We start from the raw sequence: 23,265 nt of genomic DNA, 5'->3' as shown, positions 1-23,265 counted from the left end.
ATGTTGACAGTCGCCGTGTGGTTTTGACAGCATTCTAAAATGTTGTTGGCAGAGAAGTTTTGGCTGCGGCGCCCTCAAATGCATTTCTAAAGTGTAGCTCCAAACTTCCTGAGCAAAAACAGCGGAAGCTGTTGAAGCTAGAGACTCAGATCCGCAACAACGGGGAATTTGCATAAATGTATGGTCCGAATTCTGTCGCTAACCATAATTTCATAATCAAATATATACGAGCAAATCTAGAATATGAATGGAAACCAGTGGATTATTGAATGAAGCGCGCCAGTTAACTGAGTTTATGGGGATATAAAGAAGGACATTATCGAACAAAAGGTCCATTTGTGATGTAGCTGGGACCTTTTGGCGTGCCAACAGAAGAAGATCTTCAAAGGTAAGGCATTTATTTTATCGCTATTTCTGACTTTTGTGGCGCACCTGCCTGATTGTAAAATGTTTTTCATGCTTTTGTGTGCGGGGCGCTGTCCTCAGATAATCGCATGGTGTTCTTTGCCGAAAAGCCTTTTAAAAATCTGACACAGCGGCTGGATTAACAAGAAGTTAAACTTTATTTTGATGTAAGACACTTGTATTTTCATGGAAGTTGAATATTACAATTTCTGTAATTTGAATTTTGCACTCTGCAATTTCACCGGATGTTGTCAAATCTATCCTGTTAACGGGATTTGATTCATAAGAGGTATTAAGAAAATCTAAATATATTTGAGATAATTCAAATAGCCACCCTTTGCCTTGATGACAGCTTTGCACACTTGGCATTCTCTCAACCAGCTTCACCTGGAATGCTTTTCCAACAGTCTTGAAGGAGTTCCCACATATGCTGAGGACTAGCTGCTTTTCCTTCACCCTGAGGTCCGACTCATCTCAAACCATCTCAATTTGGTTGCGGTCGGGGAATTGTGGCGGCCAGGTTATCTGATGCAGCACTCATCACTCTCCTTGGTAAAATAGCCCTTACACAGGCTGGAGGGGTGTTGGGTCATTGTCCTGTTGAAAAACAAATGATAGTCCCACTAAGCCCAAACCAGATGAGATGGTGTATCGCTACAGAATGCTGTAGTGTGCCTTGAATTCTAAATAAATCTGTGCCACCAGCAAAGCACCATAACACCACCTCCTCCATGCTTTACGGTGGGAATTACACATGCGTAGATCATCCGTTCACCCACACCGTGTCTCACAAAGACAGCGGTCGGAACCAAAAATCTAAAATTTGGACTCCAGACTAATGGACAAATGACCATTGCTCGTGTTTCTTGGCCCAAGCAAGTCTCTTCTTCTTATTGGTGTCCTTTTAGTAGTGGTTTCTTTTCAGTCTCCTCTGAACAGTTGAAGTTGATATGTCGGTTACTTGAACTCTGAAGCATTTATTTGGACTGCAATTTCTCTAATGAATGTATCCTCTGCAGCAGAGGTAACTCTGGGTCTTCCATTCCTGTGGCGGTCCTCATGAGAGCCAGTTTCATCATAGTGCTTTATGGTTTTAGCGACTGCACTTGAAGAAACTTTCAACGTTTTTGTAATTTTTCGTATTGACTGACCATGTCTTAAAGTAATGATGGACTGTCGTTTCTCTTTGCTTATTTGAGCTGTTCTTGCCATAATATGGACTTGATCTTTTACCAAATAGGGTTATTTTCTGTATACCAACCCTACCTTGTCACAATACAACTGATTGGCAAAAACGCATTAAGAAGGAAAGAAATTCCACAAATTAACTTTTAACACCTTTTAACAACTTTTAACACCTGTTAATTGAAATGCATTCCAGGTTACTACCTCATGAAGCTGGTTGAGAGAATGCCAAGAGTGTGCAAAGCTGCCATCAAGGCAAAGGGTGGCTACTAAAAATTATCTGAAATTTAAAATATATATTTTGATTTGTTTAACACTTTTGGTTACTACATGATTCCATGTCTTATTTCATAGTTTTTATGACTTCTTTATTATTCTACAATGTAGAAAATAGTAAAAAATAAAGAAAAACCCTTGAATGAGTAGGTGTGTCCAAACTTTTGACTGATACTGTATATTTGGCTATTTCTTAGGAACTCTGATGGTGTTTATCTTTTTCCAACAGGAGGGGAAAATTGAAGCCGAGGACTTCACCAGCAGGTTATGCAGAGAGCTAAACTTCTCACCTCAGCCTTACCTTGTGTCTTTCCTCAAGGTTAGGAATCCTTCTGCGCACCAATCAATAAACAAAACCAAGTCATGACCCAGTCTTCAGCACCACCACCAGTTTGCTCTCACCAAACTCTCCAACCATTCTAACCAATTACCATATTACTGCACTGTTTCTAATGTCTGCCTTTCTGTCTGTGTCTTTCTGCACTCCAGAGGACCCTCCCTGCTTTCCATACAGTGCTGGACAAATATATGAACACCCTGTCACTTTTCTTAAATAATTCCATAAATTTCTTCTAAAATAAGTTTGCAATAAGTTTTTTATTTAGAAAATGACATGGCATGGACAAAATTATTGGCACCCTGGAGCTAGTACTTGGTTGCACAGGCTTTGGCCAAGATGACTGCAGACTAAAGCTTCTTGTAGCCATCAATGAGCTTGCTGCACCTTTCTACTTGAAGTTTTACCCAATTTTCAGCAGAAAACTGCTCCTACTAACTGCTGTTTTCAGCTCTTGCCATAGGTTTTGAATGGGATTCAGGTCTGGACTCTTCGCTGGTCACACCAGAACAGTCCAGCATCTCTTCTTGAACTATTTATGGGTGCTTTTTGACGTGTGTTCGGAGTTGTCCTTCTGTAAGACCCACAACCTTCAATGGAGACTCAGTTTGTGGATACTGAGTTGAACATTGGACTCCAAAACACCAGATAATCTGCTGATTTCATGTCTTGTGCACTTTCAAGTACCAGAGGCATCAAAGTAACCCTGCAGCATTATCAAACCTCTGCATCTTTGATTGTAGGGAGGGTGTTATTTTCAATGAATTATTCATTTGGTTGAAAGTAAACGCAGCACTGATCTGTCTTGCCAAAGATAGGCATTTTGTTTCATTGGTCCACAGAACATTTCCCCTATGATTTAGGCTTGTTTAAGTTAAATCAGTGTCTTGTGTTTCCTTCAGCAGTGGGGTCTTGCTATGTTTGCCAATGACCAAATGAAACATTCAAAGAAAATAACACCCTCCTTACAGTCAAATATGGGAGAGGTTCGATAATGTTGTGGGGTTGCTTTGCTGCCTCTGGTACTGGGGGGCCTTAAATGTGTGCCAGACATCATGCAATCAGCAGATTATCAAGTTATTTTGGAATGCAATGTTCAACTCGGTGTCCAAAAATGGTGTCTCTGTTGAAGGTTATGGATCTTCCAGCAGGACAACCCCAAACATACATCAAAAGCAACCTGGAATGGTTTAAGAAGAAACGCCAGCAATGAGTCCAGATCTCAATCACATCCATAACTTATGGCTAGAGCTGAAAACAGCAGTTGATGGAGGGTATGGCACCTACCGCCATACCCCGTTTAAAGGCACTTAAATCTCTGAATGGCACACATACACAATCCATGTCTCAGTTGTCCCAAGGCTTAACAATCCTTCTTTAACCTGTCTACTCCCCTTCATCTACGCTGATTGAAGTTCTTCTCCACTTATTTGAAGTGGATTTAACAAGTGACATAAATAAAGGATCATAGCCATATAAAATATCTAGTTTGTAAAATAGTTGCTGTTGAGCTCCAAATTGAGAGCTGAGAAATCAAAAGTATATCTACAGAATGCTGATAATCTCCTCTCTCCAACTGTGACGATGGAATAGCAGTGTTCTCCCTGCAATTGGATTTTAAAATGTTATACAATCAGAACACTTTTTCTCACGGAGCATTGGCTCATCACTGCCTCGTCCCTGCTGTATTCACTTCTTGCACACATCCTCTTGAAACATAATAGCAGCTAGCAAGATGGTGATCATGGAGTTTATTTTTCATAGATGAATTTCTAAAGTGGCTAGTTTGCATCATCAATCTTTTTTAAAATCCGTTGAGTGGTTGGTCAGGGGGCCAGAACATAACAAATCATTTGTAGACTGCAAAATGACAGCAAGAAGCACAAACATATGTAATATTTGACTAAAACAAAAATGTAAAACTTGACATTTTGTATACGATCACATGTATCTCTGTTATGTGTGGGAATACTTTGGAACAGATTACCAAAATTAAAATCACTTGGAGCTGATTTGCTGGTGTTTTTACAGTCCCTCAAACACACACACACACAAAATAAATCAAATCACCTTTGGCCCATGGGCCGCCAGTTGGGGAACCTGCCCTAATCAAATCTAAGTTCTACAGCTGTTCTATTGAGAGCATCTTGACTGGCTGCATCCTTGCTTGGTATGACAATAGCACCGCCCTCGATCGCATGCTACTACAGAAGGGTACTGCGGACAGCTCAGTACATAACTGGGGCCGAGTTCCCTGCCATCCAGGATCTCTACATCAGGCGGTGTGAAAGGAAGGCCCAGAAAATAATGAAAGACTCCAGCCACAAGACTTGACCCTTGTATTTTATATGTATTTTTGCACTGTCTCTATATATCCTCCTTCACTGCAGCCGAGGTGAGTAAGACATTTAAACGTGTTAACCCTCGCAAGGCTGCAGGCCCAGACGGCATCCCCAGCCGCGCCCTCAGAGCATGCGCAGACCAGCTGGCCGGTGTGTTTACGGACATATTCAATCAATACCTATACCAGTCTGCTGTTCCCACATGCTTCAAGAGGGCCACCATTGTTCCTGTTCCCAAGAAAGCTAAGGTAACTGAGCTAAACGACTACCGCCCCGTAGCACTCACTTCCGTCATCATGAAGTGCTTTGAGAGACTAGGTCCACAGACGATGCAATCTCAACCACACTGCACACTGCCCTAACCCATCTGGACAAGAGGAATACCTATGTGAGAATGCTGTTCATCGACTACAGCTCGGCATTCAACACCATAGTACCCTCCAAGCTCGTCATCAAGCTCGAGACCCTGGGTCTCGACCCCGCCCTGTGCAACTGGGTACTGGACTTCCTGACGGGCCGCCCCCAGGTGGTGAGGGTAGGCAACAACATCTCCTCCCCGCTGATCCTCAACACTGGGGCCCCACAAGGGTGCGTTCTGAGCCCTCTCCTGTACTCCCTGTTCACCCATGACTGCGTGGCCACGCACGCCTCCAACTCAATCATCAAGTTTGCGGACGACACAACAATGGTAGGCTTGATTACCAACAACGACGAGACGGCCTACAGGGAGGAGGTGAGGGCCCTCGGAGTGTGGTGTCAGGAAAATAAACTCACACTCAACGTCAACAAAACTAAGGAGATGATTGTGGACTTCAGGAAACAGCAGAGGGAACACCCCCCTATCCACATCGATGGAACAGTATTGGAGAGGGTAGCAAGTTTTAAGTTCCTCGGCATACACATCACAGACAAACTGAATTGGTCCACTCACACAGACAGCATCGTGAAGAAGGCGCAGCAGCGCCTCTTCAACCTTAGGAGGCTGAAGAAATTCGGCTTGTCACCAAAAGCACTCGCAAACTTCTACAGATGCACAATCGAGAGCATCCTGGCGGGCTGTATCACCGCCTGGTACGGCAACTGCTCCGCGCTCAACCGTAAGGCTCTCCAGAGGGTAGTGAGGTCTGCACAACGCATCACCGGGGGCAAACTACCTGCCCTCCAGGACACCTACACCACCCGATGTTACAGGAAGGCCATAAAGATCATCAAGGACATCAACCACCCGAGCCACTGCCTGTTCACCCCGCTATCATCCAGAAGGCGAGGTCAGTACAGGTGCATCAAAGCTGGGACCGAGAGACTGAAAAACAGCTTCTATCTCAAGGCCATCAGACTGTTAAACAGCCACCACTAACATTGAGTGGCTGCTGCCAACACACTGACACTGACACTCACTCAACTCCAGCCACTTTAATAATGGGAATTGATGGGAAATTATGTAAATATATCACTAGCCACTTTAAACAATGCTACCTTATATAATGTTACTTACCCTACATTATTCATCTCATATGCATACGTATATACTGTACTCTATATCATCGACTGCATCCTTATGTAATACATGTATCACTAGCCACTTTAACTATGCCACTTTGTTTACATACTCATCTCATATGTATATACTCGATACCATCTACTGTATCTTGCCTATGCTGCTCTGTACCATCACTCATTCATATATCCTTATGTACATATTCTTTATCCCCTTACACTGTGTATAAGACAGTAGTTTTGGAATTGTTAGTTAGATTACTTGTTGGTTATTACTGCATTGTCGGAACTAGAAGCACAAGCATTTCGCTACACTCGCATTAACATCTGCTAACCATGTGTATGTGACAAATACAATTTGATTTGATTTGATTTATATACTCACACGGCCCTACACACAATAATGACAAAGCTAAAACAGCTTTTTAAAATTTTTATAAAAAATAAACAGATACCTTATTTCCATAAGTATTCAGACCCTTTACTATGTGACTCGAAATTGAGCTCAGGTGCATCCTGTTTCCATTGATCATCCTTGATGTTTCTACAATTTGATTGGAGTCCACCTGTGGTAAATTCAATTGATTGGGCATGAAAGGCAAACTCCTGTCTATATATACGTTCCCACAGTTAACAGTGAATGTCAGAACAAAAAAACAAGTTATGAGGTAGAAGGCATTGTCCGGAGAGTGAGATTCTGATGAAAGGCAGCAAAGGTACTGGAATTGTATCAGAAGCACAGACCAATTCCACTATCACTCCCTTTTTATATTTGACTTTCAGGGTTACTAGTGGGGAGAAGTGAAAATGAATGACTTTATTCTGGAGACCCACTTGATCCACTCTGATCTCTTTTCTGTTGGGTGTCCTTTCAGTCTCGATCTCGTCAGGAAGACCCTGAGCAGCTGCGGTTGAAACAGAAAGCCAAAGAGGTTAGAGATAAGAGAATTTGGCATAACAAAATACTGTGTGTCTCTGGAGTGTCCATAGTAGGTGTGTGTGTATCTCACACACGTTTCTCCAGATGCAGGAGCTGCTTCAGTTGAGATCGAAGGAAGCTAACCTGATGGCACTGGCAATTGTAGGCCCCAGGAAGATGAGGAAAATGGAGGCTGCAGCCGCTGGAGCTGAGAACATGGTATCCTCTTCCTCTCACAGTGTGATGTTTCTTTCTGTATTTAATTCACATTATTAGCTGTCTTTCATTCTCGCTCGCTCACTTACTTGCTGCCTTACACAATCTCTTCTTTGTCTTGCTTTGTTTTTATTTCAATTTTGCCCTCAAACTCCCTCTCTGCCCCTTTGTCTCTTTCCCCCCTCAAACTACCTCTATTGTTCTGACTGTCGCCCTCTCTCAGGGCTCTGGGTCATGTCCCTCTGCGTCTGGTAGTGCTAGTTCAGGAGCGTCCAGACAATTTACCCGCCAGAGCATCACTCGTGTCGACCCCAGGGACATGCTCTTCTGTCTGGAGAATGAGAGAGAGACCAGTCACTCCCACTTCATCGACAGAAGCTTCCTTAAAAAGACACCCCATAGAGACAGACCGGAGAGCTGTCACTCTCGCATCCACTATAGCAACTCCCTCAAATAGAGAGCCCAGACAAAAAGGTATCTACCCTAGAATTGGATAAGAGGGATGGGACAGTGATAAATGGATATCATGCTTCTCCAGGTCACAGTGAATGGATCTGACCAAAGTGAATGGAACGTTTGTCTCCACTGTATACTCTGGTTGTCCTTTTGTTCTCCATCTAGTTCTACGCCTGACTGCTCCCTCTACACTCCACCTTCCCCCAGAGCATTCCTGGGACTCTCACATGTTCTAGGTTTTTATAAATGTTTTACTTACAATGGAATTCTAAAAATAAAAAAGTAATTAAAGTGTAAAGAAGTAAATATTTGCATTATATTATTATACATTTTACTTGGAAGGCCATTTTTGTAGTTGCAAATGACAGTTGTACACATTCCAAGTAATTTTGCAAGTCTGTTTCTATGAAACCATGTTTTAAAGAATGAATCAGTTGTGTTTCTAATGTTTGTTAAGAACAATATCTTTGTTTTGTGATAGTTATTCTATTGGCCTCTTTCTGCTTGTCTACTGCAGTGGTTCCCAACCAGAGGTACTAGGACCCCTGGGGGTACTTGGTCTATCCACAGGGGTACTTGAGATGACTCATGAGACCATAGGCCTACTGGTCAAATGCACATGAGGGGGTACTTCAGGGGTACTTAAGGCAGAGCAAAATTCAGTTGGTGGTTCAGTAACCAAAAAAGGTTCGGAACCACTTGTCTACTGAGTTTCCTTCCTGACAAAATAAGCCATATATTTGTATCTGATCTTAAACAGCACCGCAGTGACTCTAGTGACTCCTGCTGAAATCTGACGCAGTAGATTTTTGTCTCTTCAGTTTTATGTTTGAGCTTATCTTGAATTGATTTAAGACCTGATTTACTTAACTTAAGGCACTCCTCAATAGGTGGTCCAGGTATCCTCATGACATGGGTCAAGTGAGGGGGGGTGGCCTCTTTTTGTTTTCTATTGCTCCTCAAATAAGGACAGAGGCCGATGACATCAGTCACCATCAGAGCGACTCCTTTTAAGTGTGCATTCGTGTCTAAACAACACTTTTACTTATTTTTAAATATTTTTTTTTACCCTTTAACGTGTACTTTTACTGCATTTATACTAATGGGATATCGCTGTTCAACAGGAAAAGTTAAATCACAAGAGGACGTCTTTAAGGACTGCATGTATTCTATTACCCTTTTCTCAAATAACTTATTAGTGGGGATAATGTTCTATTCTAAACCTCAAAACATGCAAACGTTGTACCTTTTTCTAGTGAGATTCTGATATTTAATATTAGTGTGAACGAGGATGTTATGCTTTCCTATCTGCTCAATAATCGGTGCTTCTGTTCCGATGCCTCATTGGACAGCCCTAGCTAGAGCTCTGTATTTCTTTTCCAGATCACATTGATTTGAGATGCAGATTGTTCAATACCTTTTCATATTTGTCTCTTACAAAGAAATAAAAGTAAGAGGGGGGGGGGGGGATTGGAAGCATAGCATGTCTCCCTTATTTTCAGTACATTTTGCACAGACACTTGTTCCTATGTAAATATTTTACCAAAAGTGTTTAACTGGAATGGTTTTGTTTAGGATTAGAAGAGAATAAACCCCTTCAATAAAAGTGGAACAAATATTTATTCCTTGCCATATCTTATACAAGTAATTGGGAGTATGTCTAGATGGTGCACTTTCCTTCTCTCAGCACATACCAAAGCTGCAGGCTAAAGTTAAATCTAGATTTGGTTTCCTCTATCGTAATCCCTCTTTCACCCCAGCTGCCAAACTAACCCTGATTCTGATGACTATCCTACCCATGCTAGATTACAAAGACATCATTTATATATCGGCATGTAAGGGTGCTCTCGAGCGGCTAGGTGTTCTTTACTATTCGGCCTTCAGGTTTGTCACCAATGCTCCTTATAGGACACATCACTGCACTCTATACTCCTCTGTAAACTGGTCGTCTCTGTATACCCGTCGCAAGACACACTGGTTTATGCTTATTTATAAAACCCTCTTAGGCCTCACTCCCCCTATATCTACTGCAGCCTCATCCTCCACATACAACACCCGTTCTGCCAGTCACATTCTGCTAAAGGTCCCCAAAGCACACACATCCCTGGGTCGCTCCTCTTTTCGGTTCGCTGCAGCTAGCGACTGGAACGAGCTGCAACAAACACTCAAACTGGACAGTTTTATATCATTTAACATTTAAGTCATTTAGCAGACGCTCTTATCCAGAGCGACTTACAAATTGGTAATCTCAATCTCTTCATTGAAAGACTCAATCATGGACACTCTTACTGACGGCTGTGGGTGCTTAGTGTGATGTATTTCTTGACCTTTGTGCTGTTGTCTGTGCCCAATAATGTTTGTACCATGTTTTGTGCTGCTACCATGTTGTGTTGCTACCATGCTGTGTTGTCATTTGTTGCTGCCTTGCTATGTTGTCTTAGGTCTCTCTTGTTGTGATGTGTTTTGTCCTATATTTATATAGTATTTTTTATTTTAAAAATGATCCCAGGCTCCAGTCTCCACAAGAGGTCTTTTGGTAGGCCGTCATTGTAAATAAGAATTTGTTCTTAACTGACTTGCCTCGTTAAATAAAGTTTAAATAAATAAATAAAATAAAAATATCTTAAGATCCAGATTCATGCACTAGAGGGCAATGCTACATCACTGATCATCAGCAAACCGGCAAATGATTGGTTCTGATTAATTTGATTCAATGCAAATTCAACCATAGAAATACAATTGACATAATAAGCAGTGTTGGGTAGGTGTGAACTACATGTAGTTCAACCATGAATTAAACTACGGTTTGCAGTAGCTTGGTGGTAGTTGAATTAAATTATTGGTTGTGTTTTCAGTAGTTTAATACATTTTTTGCCATGTAGCGGTGCAGCTAACTACTGGAACAACACACTGGAACTACCCCCCCTCCCCCAAAAAAGAATATGGGCGAAGTAGGCATCAGACCTGCCTAATTCTCAATTTGAACGTTTTGTGTTTAATAGGCTAAATTACACATTCTGTGAACCCAAAGTGATCCTGTTTTTGCATGGACATTGCCATTGAAGTAATCATAATCATTTATTCAACTTTTTATAGTGCTATTCATTACATAAAGAATCTAAAAGCACTTTAGCAACACAAGACAAGCATTTTAGAAATCAAAAACATGAGATGGAAGGTCATAAGAAGGTTGGAATGTTCATGGCTTGAGTGATCATTGGAGGGAGGTGGTCAAAGGGGGAAAGCGAGCAAATACGGTCTCTGGAGCAAGTCTCGGGGCAGGCAGGCAGCATGGTGTCATCAAGGACCAAGGTGGCTCGCTGTCTGTGTGGCTTCTCCATACTGTAGTAGGACTTAGATGAAGTTGAAACTCATGCACCACAGTTTGTGGACTCCACAGTAGGTAAACCTGGCTAGTCCTTCACTACTACCAAAATGAAGCACCAACTTGGGTGAAGCTACAGCAGTCACGTGGCACCAGAAAGCACACCACATTTCAATAATAATTCAAGAGTAGCCTTGTAACTCAGTCCTCATCACTGCACACCTCAGCCATATTTATTTTGGGCTTCTCTCCATCCTCAACCTCTGGACACATGACTGGCATTTGAATCAAAACAATTGCCAGCTAGCCAGCTGACATTAGATAGCGAGCCAAACTAACAAATTACTTGCCAGCTTTAGTCTTTAAACTCCATGCTGGATTCTGATGACATTAACTGTTCATCCTAAAAACAAAAATGCCATAAAAATGTATTAACTATACAAATATTTACAAAATGTACAGGAGCTCCCTGCCTATGTACATAGAATACCTATGTACAATGCATTTGGAAAGTATTCAGACCCCTTCCCCTTTTTCCACATTTTGTTACGTTAAAGCCTTATTCTAAAATGCATTAAATAAAAACATTTCCTCACCCAATACCCCATAATGACAAAGCAAAGACAGGTTTTTTTTATAAAAAAATGGAAATGCCTTATTTGCATAAGTATTCAGACCCTCGGGTGCATCCTGTTTCCATTGATCACCCTTAAGATGTTTCTACAACTTGATTGGAGTCCACCTGTGGTATATTCAATTGATTGCACATGATTTGGAAAGGCACACGCCTGTGTATATAAGGTCCCACAGTTGAGTAGGATTGTTGTCAGAGCAGGATTCTTAAATGGAAGAAGTTTGGAACCACCAAGACACTTCCTAGAGCTGGCCGCCTGGACAAACTGAGCAATCGGGGGAGAAGGGCATTGGTCAGGGAGGTGACCAAGAACCCCATTGTCACTCTGACAGAGCTCCGGAGTTCCTCTGGAAATGGGAGAACCTTCCAGAAGGACAACCATCTCTGCAGCACTACTAATCAGGCCTTTATGGTAGAGTAGCCAGACGGAAGCCACTCCTCAGTAAAAGGCACATGACAGGCCAGTTGGAGTTTGCCAAAAGGAACCTAAAGGACTCACACCATGAGAAACAAAATGATCTGGTCTGATGAAACCAAGATTGAACTCTTTGGCCTGAATGCCAAGTGTCACGTCTGGAGGAAACCTGGCACCATCCCAACGGTGAAGCATGGTGGTGGCAGCATCATGCTGTGGGGATGTTTTTCAGCGTCAGGGACTGGGGGACTAGTCAGGATCCAGAGAAAGATTAACGGAGCAAAGTACAGAGAGATCCTTGATGAAAACCTGCTCCAGAGCGCTCAGGACCTCGGACTGGGGCAAAAGTTTTACTTTCCAACAGGACAACAACCCTAAGCACACAGCCAAGACAACGCAGGAGTGGCTTTGGGACAAGTCTCTGAATGTCCTTGAGTGGCCCAGCCAGAGCCCAGACTTGAACCCGATCAAACATCTCTGGAGAGACCTGAAAATAGCTTTGCAGCGACGCTCCCCACTCAATCCTGACAGAGCTTGAAATGATCTGCAGAGAAGAATAAGAGAACCTCCTCAATTACAGGTGTGCCAAGCTTGTAGCTTCATATCCAAGAAGACTCAAATATGTAATCGCTGCCAAAGGTGCTACAACAAAGTACTGATGAAAGGGTCTGAATATTTATGTAATTGTTGCATTTAATTTATTTATTATTTTGCAAAGAAATCTATAATCCCATTTTTGCGTGTAGATTGAATAAGGGGGAAACAACTATTTATTCAATTTTAGAATAAGGGTGTAACGTAACAAAATGTGGAAAAAAATCAAAGGGTCTGAATACTTCTGAATGTACATGCAAGACTTATATAGTGCCTTTATAAATGACTGACAACCGTAGTAGATCTACTGATCTGGAACATAAATATTCAACTGGGTGGGGATACCTATGATTTGGGAGAAAATGGACTACTTTAAAATGTAGACACTATAATGGCATATGATGGCACAGATACGAAGATGAGTCCTCTATGCCTTTTCGTATCTGAATCTGCCCCTCATTGGCTAGAATGGTCCCACCTGATCTCGCCTCCACCTGCCTGCCTGCCTGCCATCGTTGACCACACGTATTTCCATTGTTAGAGCGGTCACTTGACTATCTTATCAATATAATAGACAATCTTTGGGCAAATGGTGCTTGTTTAAAGCTGTAATATTCAGAAATCTCTCTGTCATTTCCTGCTTTCGAAAATTCGAATAGTTTGCATTATTTCAGTTTATGTGACAAAACAAGCATAGTGAAGAGAATGATTGTATGATCTAAACCACCGTGAAATGTATTTTCAATAACCAAAAATATTTTGTCAGCTTTTTGAAGCTGGCCTACAAAACCAAAACTTAAGAACAGGAAGCATAGAAATAACACACATAGAACAGATCTACCGCTTCTTTGACTTGTTTTCAATGCCAAAAAGTTAGATACTGCAGCTCTACATGTCCAATGAAGCTGTTTTTTTTATATCTCAATATCAAATCATTTCTGGGTAACAATTAATTGCCTGAGTTCAATTAAAATATATATATATTTTTAAAAGGTTATTGACCAGTGGACGAAGCGCTTCTTTTAGTATTTCAGTATTTTATTAGGATCCCCATTAGATGTTGCGAAGGTAGCCGCTACTCTTCCTGGGGTCTTTTGAGCCTAAAATGAAGAAAACCGAGATCCTCCGCAGCTTAGATTGCTTAGCGTATTGTAATATAGATTTGGTTATTGCAGGTCTTGGATAACCAATGCTATAGTAGAGCTGTCAATGGCAATATGCTGTACTGAATTAACATAGTAGCACATTTTTATAAAACATCATAACAGACATTTAGGTAGTCCTAATCATCTGATTGAACCAATAGAATTGAGATATTCTCTCGTTCCCCTGATCCATTTCCAGTTGGTGGTGTGGTGGTTCATTTCTTTACTATCAAATGAGGAGAGACAAACTTATCACACAAGTCAGAGTTATACTTAAACTAAATCATTAATAGTGAGAGCTTTGCAGGTCGACGAATCACCGTTTCTGATGATCCGTTGAGAGCGGCGAGACAAAAGTACAAAGGTCTTTTATAGCCAAGATACACCCCTTTCAACCTACATGACGAACAACAGATATATAGAATGGGTCACAAGGTTAAGATTTGTATGAAAGATACCTATAATACATAGCAGACAGTATCTGCTGTGTCAACAGTTTTCATTGTGTAGAGACCAGTGTCTGGCCCTCCGACTCCAAACTGGAACCATCTCTCCCTGGTACGGTATAGAGCAGAAACATTAACTCATGCTCTGGAATGCTCTTTAGGTTTTATCACCCAAAATACATCATACATCTCCTGTCAGTGTTATCTCCCAGAGGCCCATCCTCAGCAGAACACACACACACACACACAATCGTTTTGAATACTCTATTCTGTTAAATAAAACAACCATTTGATGCAATAACAGTATTATAACATAATCTTGCAAGTTTGCCACCATAATGGACATGCACACGGTGGCGCTGTCTACCAGCAAATGTACACCCAACATCTGTCATCATCATCAACATCTGTCCCCTAGCTCTATTCTCAACAGAACAGACAGACAGACATCTCCACGTGAACATACAGCAGCAGCACACCAAACACATTGGGTGCATCATCATCAGCTAGGCCACTGTGTCCGTCTGCTAACCGTCTGTCCTCTGTTCTATGTCGGGCCGGCTCGGTTCAGTCGTCCACTATTATCATCAAAAGACAGGGAATGGGCTGCACAGAGTGCCGGACGTATTGGAAACAGATGCTACATCAGATGCTAAGTGTGGGACAATAGCACCATTCTGCATTCCTGTTGGGACATAGGCCTGATGTTACACTGATTGTGACCAGCTTCAACATGCAGAACAATTCATATAATGGAGAGTTGCTGCTTTCAATACTAATCTATTCTATTTCCATTTCCACTCTGTTCAGTGGTCATGCTGTTGATCTCCACAAAGATGGCAGTAGACCTGGTGCTATTGACGGGTACATGTTTTCAGCTAACCTCAGCAGAGCAAGATCTTCTCAATATGGACTTCATTATGAAATGTAGGCCTACATGGCGCTCTGATTTGATGAATCCATTGTCCTCTCAACTCAAACAGTGCAGTTTACTCAGTTCAATCTCCAATCTAAAACAGCCCGAGGGCGGAGTTAGTGCTCACTGTGTGTCACTCAAAAGCATAATATCATGGAGGCCCTTGCTGTGCATTTTGCTAGATTTTCATTGAACAGTGATGTTTACAGTATCCATAACTTCCACGTGGGCACAATGAGAATGTGGATGAGATCAGGACACAGGTCGCATGTTAGCTCCAGGTATAGACGAGGCCAGCGTTAGTTGCTTCCTTCGTGACAGACAGACAGGGCATCTGAATACAGCCCTGGTGTGTCAGGCTCACCTGCCCTTTGTGCTTCGGCCCAATCCAATATTTTCCCTGGTAATTCCCCCTCTACTGCACGACATGGCTGCTCTTTCAAGAGTTAAGTCCACATAAGCTCCCACTTGAGTGTCAGAAGCAGAACGATGACTGTGGTTGCCTAGCGACATCTCAGCGAGTGCACCTAGAGGTGGTGGGTAAACACTTTGAGCCTTCCAGGGGGGAAGTGACATCACGCTGTCTCCTGTGACAGGTGTCATATAACATGTTTGTTTCCATCTCTTATTTGTTACATTTTAATTGATGTCATACTGCTGTTCTCCAGCATGGAGTTATGCGTTCCTAAATGGAACTTTATTCCCTTTTTATGCACTTATCTCTCTACCCGTATTCTGACCTTGAATTTAAGCATGGTAAAATTGCCAGTGCTAGCAAGTTATGCGTTTGAGGTGGAGATCAAAGAAATGAAGGTGTGGCAGAGGGTGTGTCTATTCTAACCTTGATTTATTTACCTAATAATTCCACCACCTTTACGCCAGAGGAACCTCAGGAACCATTTTTTTTCTCCAATAGAAATAACAGCATTCTCCATGACCTGTCATTTGTAAACGGATAAGAGCTATTGATAAGAGCTAGATAAATGAATAATCTGTTTGGAAAAGGGGGTTGTAATTTATTTTTCCTTCTGATGAATGTGAAACTGGTCATATGGAAGTCAACAGAAGATCATATCGATATGTATTGCGGCCCATTTTCAACAGCGAAGTAGGCTATAAATAGCTGTGCCTTTATTTAATTTGGAGACCCAAAATATAGGCATCTTCTGTAGGACGTTTTAATTATATGGCCAGGCTTTTCTCCGTTTTATTTGACAATTTGTATCATGTTAAATATTAGCCATCGGGAGCCACGGTCAGTAATACCCACATATATTCATAACTGTCAATTAAGTGTTAGTTTCCTGAATTTTTTTACCTTTCATTCCTCTGTCACGCACATGTAGTTGTTCCTGAGGGTTGCTAGCATTAGTGGATCATATAAGGCTAATGTTAAGTTGGGACATGTAGCCTATTTGAATCATTATGGAATTCAGACCACACGTAGCCAGTTTCACGACGACTGGACCGTTGGCATACAGTTCCATGATTAGTGAGAATTAGGGACCATTTGTAGGACTATTTTACACATACTTCACCTTCCAATGTTTCATGGACTGAACTTGTATATTGTATATATACCACTGTATTTTTGATTAGTCAATATATTCAGTGCTTAAAGGCCCTTCAACCCTGTTTTTTATGATTCATACTTTCCTAACCCTAAAATCTACCAGTTGGTGCTGAAACAGAGATGCATATGCATATACTTAGATGGCTTTTTCTTATTGAGCCCTATATTCTGAACCCGATTTCTCTATGTATTCTATTATGTCGACAAAATTCGAATGAAAGGTACATCGTATTTAAAGGGATGGCTTAAGATACATGTACTGAAAACCCCAGTGAATGAAAACCACATGAGAAAATCTGTTGGCTATCAAGTGGGAGGGTTTTCAGCGGTTTACTTACTTTTATTCAGTGCGCAGTTGAAGTCGGAAGTTTACATACACCTCAGCCAAATACATTTAAACTCAGTTTTTCACAATTCCTGACATTTAATCCTAGTAAAAAGTCCCGGTTTTAGGGGAGTTAGGATCACCACTTTATTTTAAGAATGTGAAATGTCAGAATAATAGTAGAGAGAATTATTTAATTCAGCTTTTATTCCTTTCATCACATTCCCAGTGGGTCAGAAGTTTACATACACTCAATTAGTATTTGGTAGCATTGCCTTTAAATTGTTTAACTTGGTCAAACATTTCAAGTAGCTTTCCACAATAAGTTGGGTGAATTTTGTCCCATTCTTCCTGACAGAGCTTGTGTAACTGAGTCAGGTTTGTAGGCCTCCTTGCTCGCACACTTTTTCAGTTCTGCCCACAAATTTTCTATGGGATTGAGGTCAGGGCTTTGTGATGGCCACTCCAATACCTTGACTTTGTTGTCCTTAAGCCATTTTGCCACAACTTTGGAAGTATGCTTGGGGTCATTGTCCATTTGGAAGACCCATTTGTGACCAAGATTTAACTTCCTGACTGATGTCTTGAGATGTTGCTTCAATATATCCACATAATTTTCCTCCCTCATGATGCCATCTATTTTGTGAAGTGCACCAGCACCTCCTGCAGCAAAGCACCCCCACAACATGATGCTGACACCCCCGTGCTTCACTGTTGGGATGGTGTTCTTCGGCTTGCAAGCTTCCCCCTTTTCCCTCCAAACATAATGGTCATTATGGCCAAACAGTTCTATTTTTGTTTCATCAGACCAGAGACATTTCTCCAAAAAGTATGATCTTTGTCCCCATGTGCAGTTGCAAAACGTAGTCCGGCTTTTTTATGGCTGTTTTGGAGCAGTGGCTACTTCCTTGCTGAGCGGCCTTTCAGGTTATATCAGTATATGACTCGTTTTACTGTGGATATAGATACTTTTGCACCTGTTTCCTCTAGTATCTTCACAAGGTCCTTTGCTGTTGTTCTGGGATTGATTTGCACTTTTCGCACCACAGTACGTTCATCTCTAGGAGACAGAACGCATCTCCTTCCTGAGTGGTATGGCGGCTGCGTGGTCCCATGGTGTTTATACTTGCGTACTATTATTTGTACAGATGAACATGGTACCCTCAGGCGTTTGGAAATTGCTCCCAAGGATGAACCAGACTTGTGGAGGTCTACAATTTTTTCCTGAGGACTTGGCTGATTTAGTTTGATTTTCCCATGATGTTAAGCAAAGAGGCACTGAGTTTGAAGGTAAGCTTTGGAATACATCCACAGGTACACCTCCAATTGACTGAAATGATGTCAATTTGCCTATCAGTAGCTTCTAACGCCATGACATAATTTTCTGGAATTCTCCAAGCTGTTTAAAGGCACAGTATGTAAACCTCTGATCCACAGGAAGTGTGATATAGTGAATTATAGGTCAAATAATCTGTCTGTAAACAATTGTTGGAAAAATGACTTGTGTCATGCACAAAGTAGATGTCCTAACTGACTTGCCAAAACTATAGTTTGTTAACAAGAAATTTGTGGAGTGGTTGAAAAACGAGTTGTAATGCCTCCAACCTAAGTGTATGTAACTATCTGACTTCATGATGGTTAAAGGTTAACCATGGTTCAAATCAAGAGGAGGGTCAGTCCTAGAGGACCAGAGGTCAGGGGGAGGTTAAGAGGAGACTTTACCATTTGAAGTAACAAGTCAGAGATCATCTAGCAGCTGGCCTTGATCTCCATGAAGAGGAAAAACACCTAGGGCTCTATTCAAACTGTATCGCCTGACCGTTACAGACTTTGCTATAGAAATGTAAAGGTCATTTCTGATTGAGCCGACATATACAGCGTTTACCGTGAATGCAGCCTCCGCCAACGCTAAACATTGCCTTTAAATTTCAATTAGCGCTGAACTTCCGCGATACATATTGAATAGAGCCCTCGTTCTTTATTTACGCTAACTTATTGGGGTCTTTTCTCGTTCATGTCTTTTACTGTTCCAGAGTGGGTTAATGAGTATTGGGGTCGAGTGAAGCGGGCTGCTCTGCCCTGGAAATGAGCCCAGTGTTTATGACTGCCACCGGAATGGGTTCATAACTGTGGCTGAACCTGTGAAGTATTGAATCTGGGGTTAATAGCCTGTTGGCCTCTTTAATGAGCCTCATTCAGACCATCCCACTGCTGCAGGCCATACACACGCACAATCACACACTCACACACTCACACACACACACACACACACACACACACACACACACACACACACACACACACACACACACACACACACACACACACACACACACACACACACACACACATCAGTGTCATGCTGCTGACTAGTCCCTTAGGCAGTGTCTCTCAGGCTCATCACCTGGGGGCCTGATTCAGACTTAGGAAAGGTGTACTTTTCCTGCGCACTTCTCAGTAGTAGACTAACCTACTGCAAGCGTGTAATGTGTTCTACAGGTGTGGCTACCTTTCGGCACTGAATAAAAGTAACAGCCAAAATCCCTTCTACTTGATAGCCAACGGATTTTCTCATGGAGTTTTCATTTCAGTCAATAGGGTTTTCAGTACATTTATCTTAAGCAATCCCTTTAAATACGATGTACCTTTATTCGAAATTTGTCGACAGACACCACAATGCGTCGAGGAAACGGGGTCAGCAGGTACATAGTCAGTTAGGTTTGGCATTACTCTTCATCATGTTACTGTGATATCTTTACACATACACAGTTAATGCTAGTACACATGGTGGCTGATGACTTATTTATACTAATCACTCTGCTTCCAATTGATTGTTCATGTGAAGCCCTGGTCTGCATGCCTGTACTGATGCTGGACGAATGGAAATGGGATTGAATGGAAATAGCAGACAGAGCAGACATACTCTACACCCCAGTCTGCATTAGCCATGGATGAAGGCTTCTAAACCCTTCAAAATGGGCTCGCTCACAATCACCACACTCTGACAGGACCAGACAAGGCACTAACACCACATTGGGAAGGGTAGATGCTGCAAGTCAGTTATTCAACAAGGGGTTTTAGTGTAACGCAGTGGTACTTTGCAGAGATAGACCTACTAACAGATACACAAGCACATTCTGGTGGAAAGTTTGCAAAGTCTATGGTAGTTTGGTATGTGATGGGTAAACTAATATCTGAAAGATGTTATTTACATAAATACAGAGTTTGACAGGTTGAGACCCACCTGGTCTCTGCTCCATCTCTCTCCCCACCGCTGCACACCTTTCAGATGAGCAGCCAGAGGTAGACTGGGATGCGGACAGAACTAGACTGGACTTACTAGACTGGACTTACTCTCTACTCTGAGGATTCATATCAGATTCTCCTGCTTTGGGGCCCAGTTCAATCAGATCCTCTTTTGCCAAAATCTGCATAGCGGTTGTTTTGGCGATGTCAGAGGTGGAACTGCATTAGAGTTGTCAAATCCACAAGCTGCCCTGTGCAGTAGGCTATTGCGGACACTGCCATTGGATGCAGCGAGTCGCATTAGTAACAATCCCATACAGCCTCTACACCTCGATAACTGATATAAATCTTTATTGCTTCGTTTAATGATTTTAAACTTGACTGTCATTATTTCGATAGGCTATACAGCCTACACTTTCTCGTTCCGAACTTCTAACACGAGTGGGAGGGGTGTAGCTTCGTGATAAACACAGGAGCAGCCGCTCACCGATTTGACAGCTCTTAATGCAGTTACACCGCCGACACCGCCAAAACACCAGCTATGCGGGTGTCTGCTATTGTCGGTTAACGCTTAATCTGATTGAATCGCAGCCTTGATCTCATTCACGACCTGATCTTAAAATAGCAGGAGTGCCCCACTGTGTCAGCACAACAGACCCGGTATACAAGGGCCCGGAGCAGCCCCATCAGCACTAAATTGTAAACAGTCAGTTACCAGGGCACCACCAAAACCCAGCGGTCCAGGTCTTTCTCAGATTGGATTGTTCCCTCTGCCGGCCCATGAGACGAGGCCTTTATGGGGAGGAAATTAAAGAGCTGGGCTGATCGCATTTGAAAAGGAAAACTTTATTTACAACACATAAGGGGCTGGCCGATGGCCAACTTCTAAACTATTGCTCAGTAGCCTATACACAATTGATCAATAAGCCACATCAAGTTTGCTTTACTCTCTCTTTAACTCTTTAAACCTTATCAGTCATAGGGACTCCCAATAAAAAAATCTGATTTCTTTCACTACATTAATTTATCTGCATGTCTAGCCCTTATATTTAGCCTCACAATGAAGTGTTTTACCATTTTATTTTCAGGACAACTAGGGCTAAAAGTAGAACACAAAACAATTTAACATTAACAGTGGCATTCATGAGTTTTATTGACAAATGTGACCGACTGCCTTGCTTTGGTCTGATGTAGCAAAATTTGAAATTGTGTTTTTTTACATTGGATAAAAGCAGACACACAGAGCTACAAAATGGTATATCATACACTACATTTGAGGAATAATGGGAAAGTAATTCTGCTTTGAAAGTTGACAAACTTGTAACCTCACTTTTGAGAAAATGGCCTTTGAATTTTTGGTACACCTACTGGAGAGCTTTTTGCCCACACCCATTCAGCATCGTTCACACCCTCTTAAGCTTCAGCCCCCACCCAAACTCTGATCATTTTACTCGCCCTAGCGTTGGTGACTAACTGTGCTGCTGGCAGCAATTTCATTACGCTTTTTTGACGGCGTTCGCTGACACCGGCCATATTCAACGGGTGTTGAGCATTCGTAAATTCATCAGTTATTCTGCACTCTGGCACACTCAGATGGGAGTGCTCTGAAATCGGAGTAGATGGCCAGACTGAATTTACGAACAAACCTGAAATGGTTACTTGCATAGTGGAGTCTTTTGTTAAGACATGTAGCTAGCTAGCTAGGTAAACAATTTACCATCATCCCAACTCATGATGTTACTACCCTGCATGAATCTGCAGGTAGCTAACCAACCAGGTTCAATGTTAGCTAGCTAACATTAGACTAAAACTATCAAAGCAAATGGCTCTGCAATACGAATAATAAGATCATACATGTAACGTTAGCTAGCGAGCCAGCCAGCTAACGTTAGCTAGCTACCAGTACACTTTAACTTGAAATGAAACCACTTTCTGTCAAAATTATAAACGTGTAATATCTGAAAATGTAGCTAGCTAGACTATCTTACACATATACATCAAGGGTGGATGCATTACCCTGTCACGGATGCCATGGTTGCCCTTAGTTTGAAGATGTAATCCAGAGACTGGTGTTTTCTCCATCTCCTTAGCTATGATACTCAAATTCCACAGATTTCAAAACTCGGTCCTCCAGAAAGTGGAGAGCAACACTTATCCAGTTTTACTACGCAATACATTTTTATAAAAAGCTGCGTTAAACAGGAGTTCCTACACATACTGACCAGCTCAAATAGACAGAAGTATGCTATATGGCAGACCAATCCAAACTCATCTCTCGGCATGTCCACTCCACTCATTATCTCAGCCAATCATGGCTAGGGGGAAGGTTGCTGACTTTTCTGTGGCTAAACCAACTAGGCTCGTAATTTAACAATTGTATTAGTATTTACATATGCCATACTAGTTTGTTATTAAGGCACATGAAAGGTCACATGCATTTTTATTTAAAAAACGGCTCTCCTGTGAAGTAGTGACCTGCGACATACACCTATTTTCTTGAAACGAGTCACAAACGTCGAGCAAAAACCAAATAGAAAATGAATTTATAAGAATGTTGTAAGTACAGAAATGGTTTGCTCAGTAGAAAATGAATATCCAACTACTGAGTGACAACTGTGTGGTGTTTGTGACAGAAACTACCTCAGCATTGTAGACACTATGTCCTGGGATTTCCTATGATATTCTATGTAGAAGAAACCTTACTTTCTAATGACTTGTTTGACTTGTGAACGTCCTCGAACAAAACATTGAGCAAACATGCGCATTTGTGAGAGTCTCCGCTATTCATAGTGGGCTCATAATAGTATGTCGCTCAAACCGTATGGATTTTACAGACATTTTTGTGAGAAGAACCGTTTTCGGGATCCGCCCTTATCTCACAATCCGCTCTAGCTCACCCCCTGTTAATCACACATACTAATGGTTGGTATCAGCTGAAGCAGAAGAACACAAATAGACAAAACCAATACAAAAAAAAGAAGTCTGTAGCTCAAACACACACTGTTTAAGGGGT

General features: G+C 41.8%; 1 long non-coding RNA gene across 2 annotated transcripts; it reads left to right on the top strand.

The window, feature by feature from the left end:
- Positions 1-6,646: 6,646 nt before the first annotated feature.
- On the top strand, positions 6,647-7,965 carry LOC115144845 (uncharacterized). 2 transcript variants are annotated; one of them, XR_010464437.1, is made up of 5 exons: positions 6,647-6,758; positions 6,918-6,974; positions 7,067-7,180; positions 7,401-7,651; positions 7,799-7,964. It is a non-coding gene; the product is annotated as an uncharacterized LOC115144845 (long non-coding RNA). The 2 variants fall into 2 exon arrangements; XR_010464435.1 differs by having other exon boundaries at positions 7,401-7,965.
- The last annotated feature ends 15,300 nt before the right edge of the window (positions 7,966-23,265 follow it).

This window comes from Oncorhynchus nerka, linkage group LG2 (genome assembly GCF_034236695.1).
Source record: "Oncorhynchus nerka isolate Pitt River linkage group LG2, Oner_Uvic_2.0, whole genome shotgun sequence".
NCBI lineage: Eukaryota > Metazoa > Chordata > Actinopteri > Salmoniformes > Salmonidae > Oncorhynchus > Oncorhynchus nerka.
This window is presented reverse-complemented; position numbering and strand designations above follow the sequence as displayed.